Source organism: Meleagris gallopavo, chromosome 2 (genome assembly GCF_000146605.3).
Source record: "Meleagris gallopavo isolate NT-WF06-2002-E0010 breed Aviagen turkey brand Nicholas breeding stock chromosome 2, Turkey_5.1, whole genome shotgun sequence".
NCBI lineage: Eukaryota > Metazoa > Chordata > Aves > Galliformes > Phasianidae > Meleagris > Meleagris gallopavo.
The window spans coordinates 35,952,065-35,964,421 of NC_015012.2; the positions used below are offsets into that span (position 1 = coordinate 35,952,065).

Here is a 12,357-nt window from a genome sequence, read left to right on the forward strand (position 1 = left end):
TCATTTACTGACCCCAACCAGGTTGTACAGAGCCTGAAGCTTTTTCTTGGCTCACATGCTGAAACTCATTTAGGACAGAGCTGCAGGACACAGTTATTAAAACTTAACACTCACAAATCTGTTCGTTCAAGAAACAGGGAAGCTCACAGATGACAATGTATCTGGTAGATTCATGCTGAACAAGCAGCAGAGTAATTAATTAAAACAACTTCTGAGCAGCAAACGCATAGGTAGTATTCAGTAATTACATTTATTTTAATTCATACTGGTTTATGAGTTTATTACCCATAAATCTAGCAAAGAAAAACAAACTACAAGATACTATTAAATAAAATAAATCCACAAATCTGTATTCTTTCTCTGGTTATGGAATATATGGAATGAAACTACTAAGCTCATGTCAATTAGCATAACATCACTGAAATCAATGGCCTAATGCTCAGTTGCATCATTTGAGATTGGAGTAGCTGACATTTAGCAATGCATTGGAACAAACTATGCTCACATTAAAAAGCATTATTTTTAAAATATACATTTGTTGTAACATTAACAAATTAGAACATTCATTCTTGTTGTCTGGATCATGTTAAGTTAGTGATTAAAACTGGAGACAAATTAAACAACGATACTTTTCTAGACAATTTCAAATATAATTGTTCCAGCTTAGAAAGGCAAGAAATTATAACTGTAGTTTATCTAATACCTGTGACTCTAATAATGTTAAGTAGCTATTGCTGTCTCTCTGCTCTTTCCAGACTTTACTGGTCTGGTCTGAGTATCTGTTGCACTACATGATTGAACAACGCATGCCGAAATGTACTTCATAATCTTCTAACAAGATGTGTACAGTTTATTACTAGCGATTATCCAATAGAAACTGCATAGTCACTTGATGTATCCAAGTGATTATCTTGTGGACACTATAATTTAAACTGGCTAATTTGACTGTTGGTTCGACATTGAAGTAACTTTTTATCCCCCTCAAGATTACTCCAGAGGACAGATCTGAGAAAAGTCCCGTGTACTTCTGGGAATTTTCAGCACCAGCATATCATCATAAATTTTCTCCTCCCATGCATGGGCTTAAAGAAATGCGTCACTTAGCACCAATCATATTTGAGCCTTCTGAAAAATGTAGTCTCATTAACGTTAATCAAACTTCAAATTTCCAGCCCATGGTAAGATGTATACTTCATACATAGTTCTTATCTTAAAGAAAATTTAGAACAGCAAATCTTTTCATATGGTAAGAATTTTGTTTGAATTATGCTGAAATGCTTCATTTTAAAAGTGTTGAGCAAACAAAAATGTTCAGTTCAGGGCTGATGTACAACATGTCATTTTAACTATATTAAAATGCAGTACATAACATGACTTAAAACACAAATCACCTCATCAAGCTATATCTTCGTAATTGTTCTTATCTCAGAGCATTTCATACAATTTTATTTAAAGGGGAGTTCTTCACTATGTGTAATCCTCCTTACAGTTCAGCTCACACAGACAAGTGCACTCCCAAACAACACCCTGGGCACTGCTAGGAAATATCATCCCGTGTTAAGTATTCTCAGTTAACTAATCAATTCAAAGCCCTTAGATCTGAATTTGAAACAAAACATTCTGGTTTTATTTTCTCAACATGAAAGCTAAAACTGCTTTTTTGTTTGTTTGTTTTGAGATAGAATAATTATTTCTACCCCCTTCCTACTTACATTTGAATATTAAATAACATTATGAGGAGTGGAACCATACTGAGTACCTCAGGATGAGTAGATGGTCCTTTATTTTTTCCATTATGTTATCTTAAAGAAGTGCAAAGTCAAATGTTTGCCAGTCAAACATTCAATTTCATATAGAATGTCCTTCAAATGATACAGCAGAAAAAACTGACTCTTTAAGCTAGTTACTTCCATTAAACATTTTTAGAGCACAATTCAATAATCTTTAAGTATTTTGTTCTTTTGCCTCTGAGTCTACAAATTCTATCTTGTTTTGTGAGCAGAAACAGTTTTCTGGTTTTTGTTTGTTTTTGAAAAAGACCAAGATTTGGTCTTCAATGCCTTTCATGGACACCGTAGATCAATAATTCAAACAGAGCACAGTTTCCTCTTGTGATGTCAGATGGAGGTTCCATGGAGCTGCAACTATTTCTGCATTCTGCCCAAGCTGAAATTACCCATCTTAGTTTCAGTGAGACTGCTACCATCAATCAGCAAACAATTCTGCATACTGCTAAGTGATGCTACTTATTTCCACAAATGGTGAAAATGGAATATAATCCTCTGCAAAGGTCACGCTGTTGCAGAGGTTGATCCAGTTTTTGACACTGAAGAAGAAGAATAACAGCAAATAATACAAAATAGAACAGAAGATATTTCTATTTTATCATCTTTCATTACCTAGTAATATATATTAACATAAACCAGGCATTTCTAGATCAGAACTATCTTTTCATAACACTGACATTTCTGATAAAACTAGCTTTAATGGATGAAAAAAGGAGCATTTCATGGTATGTTCTCACTTCAAAATACAAATTATACAGATAAGTAGTAATATCCATATCCTTTAATTATTTAAGTACTCTTATTTTGAGATCCCTGTTCTTTTCAAATTATGTACGAATTAAATTGCCCGCATTTTTTAGCTGGCTATGCTGCAGTAAAATGTAACTAATGTCATCAAATAGTTACATTTATGGTTCAGCTATTTTAAATTCCTCTGCTGCAAACTCTTATTGACACTCATTTCTTACATAAGTAATACAAATAAGTAACTTAAATAACTCATTCTCTTAACAATTATTATTTTTTATGAAATTACTTCAAGTACTTTTACATTTTAATTATTTCTACCTTATATTTATTTTAAATCAAACCACACATTGCCAGGTAGAGAAAGCAGTCAAATCATTAAATTTAAAATCAACAAAACAACTTTTACTCTGCTGTAACTTTCAATTTCTTATTCTCATATGACAGTGGAAAATAACTAAGTTTTCCCCAAAACCCTCACATTTCTAAAAATAAGTATTTTTGGATGACATCTCAAATTACAAAACAACCTGCAGATTTGGTGAACAGTTGTAAAGCTCTTACTAGCTTTTCTAATTAGGAAAAAAAAGAACTTCTACACAAGATTTTTAATCTCTATATTATAGTTGGTATAGAATGATCATTAATCTAACTGCTAAAGAGAAAAAAGTACAGAGCACAGTAACAAAATGAGGACAATGCAAGAACTGCATGGTAATTTAAAGGAAAAAAAACAACAATCTGCATTTAAGATTTCAGTTCTTATTACACTCTTGACCATACCTGCAGACCTTTCATTAACAGTAGAAATCATTTTGATTGCTTTACACTATAGAAACTGCCTATATCTGATGTTCTGCTCATTTGACTGCTGCCTTTAAACACATAGCCAAGTAAAATGAGCCATACAACCATGCGTACAGTCATTTCTCAAGGTGTTTTGTTGAAATTATGATAGCATTATGAGAACAACTGTATAAGTTACAGAGGATAAAGATGCATTTTCTTGCTCAGTTTCCTCGCGTCTTTAGCTGTAAAGCAGAAGTAGATTTGCTTTACTCTACCAGTACCACCTCAGTTATTTCAACTGAGAAATGAATCCAGGATCTAAACACACCCTTCATGCCAGGGTATCAGGGCACACAGAGGCCTTATCATTGCATCTGGTTGGCATTGCATAGTGTCTACCTGAAACTAGATCTCCATTTAAGCCAATGGGCTACCATAAGTAGGGAGTCTGCCATGTTTACTAACATGTAAGTTAGTATATACCGCATCAGAAGAAGAGACTAAACATGTAAAGAACAGAAATTATTCAGGTGGTAATCACATTTTCTCCAAATACTGACTTCATACGATGTCTGCTGAAAAGCACATTAACAGAGAAAATTAATGACTTGACACACTGAAAGTATTCAGTCTAAAAAAGTAAGTAGCAAAAGCTATAGTCTCTGCTAATATTACATCTTCTGATTTTGAAACTACTGAAATGATCACTAACATTTAACAGCACTTCGGCAAGAAAGCATTGTTCCAAGAACTGTGTTGTCCTTTATAAGTGAGTGCTATACAAAAATTGCTAGCTATACGTAGCTACAAGATGGACTGATATCTGGTACAACAAGAACTCAGGGGTGAATTCCACAAGATTCTGTTCATTTTATTTCTAAATTATGCTTTTAAGCAATGGATATATTTTTCCTTTCATGTTGCCTGTTAGTTCTTTGTCACTTCTTTATACCATATAAGAAAAAAATACCCTTTTTTTGCAGATATTACATATCTTAATATTTGTTGTCAGCTAGGTATTTTCACTGAGGTAGTGCAAAGTTCTTTAATGGGCTGAACTATGATCTAACAAGCAGTAGAATATTGTACTGCATATTAAGTAGGTGTACCTTACCTCCCTCAACTTGCTTCGCATCAGCTAAATTTCTCCTCATGTGCTTAAAACAGATTCAAAAATCTGAAAGCATATATCAACTGCTTTTATTCAAGTGTGGCTTCACTCCTGATCCCACTGACATAGAAGGAGCTTCTGGATCTGTGTTAACAAGTATACTCAAATAGCTTTGCACTTTTGAAAATATCACTGGTGTTATCATTAGAAGCACAATCTTTCCCACAGTACTTAGGAACTTGCTTTGCCGAAGTCAGGAAGGGAGGTGCTATGAAAATGGGAAACAATACAGAACAGGGAAAGTGACTCACAATATATCCAGTTCTTACAAGATCCTAGATGAGACAAAAGCAGTACTCCACAGTTTCCAATAACAGAACCAAACGTTTTTTAAGAATTTTTTCATATATGGCATTCAATTCATTGTGTAGAAAATCTGTATCTGATATCTACCTGAAGTAGTCAATATGCTGTGAAGAAAGTTCTCTGTAGAATTTAGAGTTATTAAGGAAAAATAAACACAAGTATTTTTTTTCCCCTCATTTGATGCAATGGATGTCTCATTTAGACTTCAAAGCTACTACTTGGTTGTCTTGTTTACATATACAACTGTCTTGGAATGATCAAGAAGGGGTTTGGATTTGTTTTTTTTTTTTGTAAATTATGTTAGCAAGGCTAAAGACACAGGGTAGATAGCTAGATATCATGAAGATGCGATAAAATACAGAAGCTTCAATTAAAGAAGTTTGTTCTAGACAAGTTTGTTTTGTAACTTGTCTCAGTAGATAAGATATAGCATTTTACTGCAGTATTATGACATTTCTTATTGTATTTTTTTCCAAATGAAGATGTGCTTCCTCATTTGAATAATTCATGTGGAGATCTTGAGTTAAATCTGGATAAAATGGAAATGGAAAGTTTTCAGTGCACTGAAGCCTCCTAAGGAGAAAAGTCTTCTGTCTCCTCTACAAAGACTTATATATCCTACTCCTTCACAAGGAGGCAGATAAAAGCCTATCTGGCTGATCCTTATCTACCATGTTATTTGCTCTTGCCAAAAACACACTGCCCTAATTTTCACAGATGATTAAGGAACTTAAAGTACTTCACAAGTTCTTTGATTTTGTTCTGTGTATTTGCAACTTATTACTGTAAGGGAACTTAGGATAGATATCCAATCAGTTAAGTATTTTAAACAAGCCATTGCCTGAATCTAAAGGAACAACTGAGATACATATACATATATCTGTATGAGTGCCTAAGGATCAATGACTTGTGATGTGCAGAGATGTTGCCTTTTTACCTGGCAGAGATGCATTGGGAAATGTTTTTGAGAGTTTGTAATCTACCCACTGACTTGAGTGAAAATGGCTAATGCACTGAATTGGATATCAGCTTGACTTCCTCTGTTGAAATGAGGACAGAGAAAGATCTCCAGAGTATTTAATCAGCATTAACCCCAACTCTTCCTGTGTTCCTCTAACAATTAGCTGAGCCACTGCAATAAACTCAGAGGCCCTTCTCTGCACCAGCTATAGAGGAAATAGAAATGAGTCTGAGGTACGACTAAAGGGCATTCATAACGAATGCCGCTGATCTCTCTCCAGCCCTGTCTGGTAACAAAGAAACAGCCCATCCTAGCTTTATGCCAGGCACACTCAGCTTGGCATGGGAAAGGAAAGGTTTGGAGAGATTTGACACAGCAGCTGGTGCAGGTCCTGGTGACAAAGAGCTGTGTCTGTGCAAGACTTACCACAACAGCAAATGGAGAATGACAGGGGCTCCCGAGCACCACTGTTATCACTGGGGTATGGCTGCTCATTTTCCTGTATCAGCTCTATCTGTCAGAGCACTTTGAAAAACAGTTTCCTACACGTTACACATAAGTGTCCGCATTTTGCGGATTTCTCTGACAAATCCCATCAACTATTCTACTGTTTAAACCTTAAAAATTTGCTGCTGGTTAAAAAAAAAAGAAAACATTAAGTTGGAGATATGAAGATAACTGGAGAAGAAAAAATACATTTAGAAAATTAACTGAACGTTAAACTTCTGCCTTTTGTGTGAGACACCCTTACCTGACTCTTGAGTCTGTATGAACTGGAATCAGGCCATGAAAGATAACATTTTCTCCTCCCTTCTGATTTCTTTGTCAGTCACTGACCATTCCACCTGCAGAGCTGCTTTTTAGCATTTGGGATAGATTCAGTCCTGAAAGGAGGAGTAGGAGCCAATACTTATCACCTGGCCTGTGCAGCTTGCTTCTGGGGTTGCACCACAGAGCCCATGACTTGGAGCTTCAGAGGGTGGAATGCACAGAGCTCAGACAGCAGCAGTCTTACCAGAATCACATTGTCATTTGTGTTGATAATTGAATTAGAAAATAAACAATTTCTAATGCAATTTTCACTACTTAATGTCATGGGGAATATAAATACTATTTTAGTTTGCAAATATACAAGACCATACTTATTGGAACAACCTCTAGTTTGAGAAGTTAGAGAATATTGATAAGTACTTGCAAACAACTGAAATCTGTAATAAAGCTCCACTTAACATGCTTTGTCTTCAAAGTTGCATGCTTTCCTAAAAATCAGAATCAGCAATGGAAGAAAACCAGCTACATACACTAATTTGTATGGTATCATATTTAATGAAAAAGATCTGAAATTGCTTCTTAAAAAAAAAAAGTTCTATGAAGTACAGGTTAACATTTATGACAAATAATAATAATCACATCTATTATGCTTTGCTTTTCATCACAGACTGACAAGGGTTTGAAGGGACCTCAAGGATCACAAATTTCCAACCCCCTTGCCACATGCAAGGCCACCAATCTCCCCATTTAACACTAGACCAGGCTGCCCATGACCCCATCCAATCTGGACTTGAACACATCTAGGGATGGGGCATCCACAGCCTCGCTGGGCAGCCTGTTCCAGCATCTGACCACTCTCATAGTAAAGAAGGAATCAGACATTGTTTTCTAGATGAGAAAAAGTGCCTGCTCAGGATCCTCCATCAAGGCTGATACAGCTTCAGAAATAAAATCCAGGTTTCCTGAATCCCAGCCCAGTTTCCTGCCCTTAGTAGTAAATTATGGGCTATTTGAATATTTTAACCAGAGGACAACTTTGCCAAATCATTCATACATCTGTAAAACCAAAGGCTCTCTTTGCATAATTTACATTCAGTAGTCTTTACAATGTCTGACACTCACAGTGCCTGCAAAATAATTAATAGAACATGGCAATGAGCTAGAAAAACAGCTGATCTCCATAATTATGTTTTAACAAAATTTACTACTCATAGTAGATCCTCTCATCCATCTTAATACATTTTTTATTATTTCTCTTCTGAGATTTATGTATCTAGCCATAGATAGCCTACCTTTTATAGGCCAAGTTTTAACTCAATATTAATAAGTACAACAATAGATCCCAAAAATAAACCATATGTAAAAAAATATAGAAAGCAAATCATACATGGGAAAGGCAAGTCCAAGGCTGATGCTGAAGAAACTATAACAGCATGATTTTGAAAATAGTATTGTAGAATCATTTCAAATAATCTCTCTCCCTTCATGAGAAAAACAGCTTGTAGGTAGATGTCACCATATATGAAAGGCTGTAGACTCAATTATTTTACAGAGTAATTACTAGATAATAAAATTATAATCACTGCTTGGAACATTAATCTTTGGTAAAGGTGGCTGAAATAATCTCAGAGGAACCAGGAGATTGTTTAGAGAGTAGATATTAAGCAGCAGTAATTAAGTAAAGCTGGGAGTTTATGTCCCAGGAGAAAGTACTTAACAAAGACAATTTTATTACACTTTCTAGTTACTTGTTACCTTACACTTCTGTTTTCTGCAGTAGAATTCCACAACTATTTCATATCCCTAGGAAGCCTGAAGACAACACTGATGCCCTGAAGTAATGCCAGAGCCCCTTCACTCATCCTCAGACCAGCTGGCATAGTCTAGTCACATTCATGCTGTTAGACTTGGCCTGAAAATAGGATGCTCACATCCAAACAGCCATGGTTGGGAGTTTCTCCAATATTAATTGCTAAGCTCTCCCAGGAATTACCTGGCAGACTGCTAGCCAACTACATAGAGGACTTAACTGTTTGAACAGTTAAGTAATGTGGACAGTGATTTCTGCACTGTCTCCTGTGTGCTGGCACAGGGCAAATCCAATAATGACCTCCAAGCAAAACGTTTGTCAGATGTAGTGGGCAATACAAAGCTGAAAGAATGATACTTGGAGAGGGAAGAGAGGTCCAAAGAGGGAAAGTAGTGGGATTAAGCACTGTAGTAGATAAATCTAAGCAGAACAGGATGAGCTTTGTCAGACCAAGATGACAGGATGTTGCAATTCTCAAATTAGGAAAGAATGAGGGATGGATCTAACAGAGGAAATGGAACATTGTCTGCCTTTTAGAACCGTTACGCAAAGAGAATCTTAGAAGTTCATAGCCAGCATGTGGCTGCAGCTTGGCTGAAGATCATGGTAAGGAGTCCAGGCCTGCATATTATGTAGGATGGTGGTGCTGCTCCTGGCAAACAGAAAGTATTGGTAATGTTGAAGAGATGGTACAAAGTTGTTTCTCGCACAATTAAGCTGGATCCCCATAACCTAGAGGCTGTTTAGTTCTCATATATGAATTGAAATGAATTTACCCAGATTTAGATACCTGAATGACTGATTACAGGGCCTCTCAGAAATAGGAAATCTGAGAGCTGGGAAGGAAGCCACCAGATTAACTTTTCAAGTAATCCAAGTTATACATGCCTCAATCAGAAAGAAGATGTGGAGGTCAAAAGAAAAGTAGAAGTGTCTGTCAAAGCTGCCAAGACACCCCAGTAGCCTTCATTAAGCTGGTTATTGCTGTATCCTTCTGGACACAGAAGTAGTGCATTCAAGCTCAGGAAGCTGCAGCAAGTGCTAAAGTAATTCAGACCACTTTCTTGGCAAAGGGAGCATTTGAGGTTAGAGTCCGTAGATGTTGCAGTTTAAGTTCCTATTCACAGGAGCTGTCAGGTACACCTGTATGTGTCTGAGCAATAGGCTTAGAAGAGTCCCTCCACCCAGTCATTATCATTGAAGGGACTGTGGGGGAAGGGAACAAACCCTATTGCAGTAATCAAGTCATCAGGATAGGTAACCAGAAGAAAGCTTGGGAAACTTAACTATTTTGTCTTGCCTTTGGGAGTAGCCAAACCAGAAAAATAAAATAATAAAATTATTTTATTTCAACTTAGTTAAAAAACTAGACCTCAGCACTCTTTGACACATGTAAAACAGCATAAGTGAATGTATGCACACTCAGATTACTTTCACACTAGAATTAGCCCAGAATCCTGAAACTGTATTTTCAGAGTAATCCAACTCTTACTGGCTATATCTAAATCAACGAATTCAATAGTGCCAGCATCTTCATATTTAATCATGGTCTCTTTAACTGCGTAACTGCTGGAAAATTATTAACATTTTTTTAAACCCACAGACAAGTAACACGCACCCAGACAAAGTCATGGGACATTTCCTATGAGACCATCTGGATACAACCACTCTGTTTTGAACAATAAGGTAGTGTAACACACTCATTTGTTTCAGAGTGAGACAATGGGTCCTGGGATTGTTCAATATGGTTTAGACTCACTTGACTAGAATGAATAAAAGTTTCCCTACCAGCAGTTTTGCTGGTAGTTTCTCCAACAGAAGTCTAAAGTGTGTATACCGCATACTGGTGGCCAGAAGCATCATCTAGGAATGTGACATGATTAGTAAAGACTAGTGATATGACATATTCAGTTCACCAACAGCTGACATTTTTCCATTCTGTGAATACTGCAGTAAGAATGTAAACATTTGGCAAAGAAAATATTACAACATTAAACTTCATCTGGTAAAACACTACACAATTCAGCGTGTCACATTCTTTCCCAAGAGATCACCAGATTGTCAAATGGACAGACATTGTGCTGAGAATTTCATTAATCAAGAAGAGTTACTAGGAAAAGAAATAAGGACTAAAACTCCTGGAATCTCTTCCTGATACATGATGCCAAAAGACGATGCATGATAACAGCTGGATCCTTTAAGGCTTGTTATTATCTTTTCTCTCAGCATGGACATACAGTTCTTATGCACTGCTGAACTACAAGTAGTAAGAGGGCTCAGTAACATTTGCTTTTAATAGCTGTCCACTTATCTTGATACAGTTGTTCAGTGGCAATAACTGCAAATTATAATAAGAGTAGCTGTAGTCTGATGCTGTCACAACTAAATAAATGTATCTACAAGTACTTAACAACAATGATAATGTTTCTGAGGCTGAAAGGTGTTGTGGTGCATATGCACAAATAATACTTACCACATTGTTTCTGCTTGTCACGTGAAAGGGCTCTGCTTTCCAGTAGCTATTTTCCATGCTGTTCAGCACCAATTGCTCTACCTTAAAAGAAGAAACAGGCAGACAGTGCTTTCATGGTCAATTCTGTACTGCTCTGAAGCATTTCGCAGTCTCTCCGTATCTCCCGAGAGAGAAAGAGATTTGCTTGTTTTTTCTCTCTAAAGAAATATAAACCAACCTGGTGGCAGACATCCAAATCTCATTGATTACACTGTTTCTTTGAGCTTAAAAATACCTGCAGCTATGAAATTAAAGGTGGGACTCAGCTCCTTTTCAGAAACTAAGTAAATATATATATAAAACCTGAATTTTACAGTAAATAATCTTTTATTACCCCTTAGGAAAATGGATGACTTTGATCCAAAAATCTCATATGTATCATATGCTTTGGTCTAAAAAAAAAACAAAAAAAACAAAAAAAACCACAACCCTTATTTATAGAGCATTATCAAATAGTACTAATATAGGTGCTTGCAGGTGGCCAAAGAGGGATGCTTATGGCTCCAAGGTTTATTTATAATACTTATTTATTGTCCCTACAAAAAAAGTTCTTATACCATTACCTCGTCTGATATTTCTCAAGGACCAACATAACCATAAATATTCACTGCACTTTAATGTATTTCTCCAAATGAAAACACTACATTGCTCTCTCAGCACTTTATGCTACCCTTGGATTGTGCCTTCCCATCCCTTGATTCCCCATTGTGCCTGCACAGGACTTTGTGTGTGGGTTGATTTAGTCTCTGAAGAATGCTTCAGAGACATAGAAATACAGGGGTGTATTAATGGGAAGATGGAGATGAACCAGAAGGCAGACTAATGTTTAGAACACAAGAAGTTCACACACGTGAGGAAAAGGCAGTGGAAAAAGTACTACATTCTTATTACAAGATTGGATAGGATTCTATCACAGAAATCTATTTAACAAAAGATTCTACTGTCTTTAGGACAGGCTATTTAGGAATCTTTGTATTTAACACAACTACTACTAGTAGCAACGATACAGTATAATCATTTTTAGTACCACCTCATGAATTAATAGGTAGCTAAACGCCCTCTTACGTTTCTAAAGACAATTCCCTCTTTAAATAAAAATTCTTTTTCTGATGTAGGACATTCCATTCCTCTGTCCTTCATTATCTTTCACATGGACAGCATGCAAAATGGTATGAATGTTTGGAGTTAAAATATGCTAATCCAGATTCTGTACAGATTGACATTCTCCAAAAGCATATTGGCAAAGGAGAAGATAGGGTATTACTCCTCACCAGTTGGAACAGTATTTCTTATTGTCTGCATTCAAAGCATACTATAGAATAAGGAAACTTAAGTCTAATTCCATGTCTGTTCACAGCTCAAGGATAGCACCACTATTAGTCACAGAATAATAGCCAGAGCTTTCCATACACGACGGAACTTTTTGCTTAGAGAGTAGAATCCAAGTAACAGTATCACAAGAGACTAACATATTCGTCCCAAGGCACCAACCCCTCCCCCTTC

At 36.3% G+C, this 12,357-nt stretch overlaps 1 long non-coding RNA gene across 2 annotated transcripts in view; it reads right to left on the minus strand.

The window, feature by feature from the left end:
• Window positions 1-230: 230 nt before the first annotated feature.
• The window catches only part of LOC104909680, a 24,175-nt gene continuing 12,048 nt past the window's right edge, over window positions 231-12,357 (minus strand). Inside the window, exons 3-5 of one of the 2 annotated variants that reach the window (XR_002111965.1) lie at window positions 10,816-10,896; window positions 6,513-6,645; window positions 231-2,326 (exon numbers count right to left, since the gene is read on the minus strand). This is a non-coding gene — a long non-coding RNA (uncharacterized LOC104909680). Of the gene's footprint in view, window positions 2,327-6,512; window positions 6,646-9,666; window positions 10,681-10,815; window positions 10,897-12,357 lie in introns of those variants that run through there. The other variant, XR_002111966.1, reaches the window with a different exon arrangement.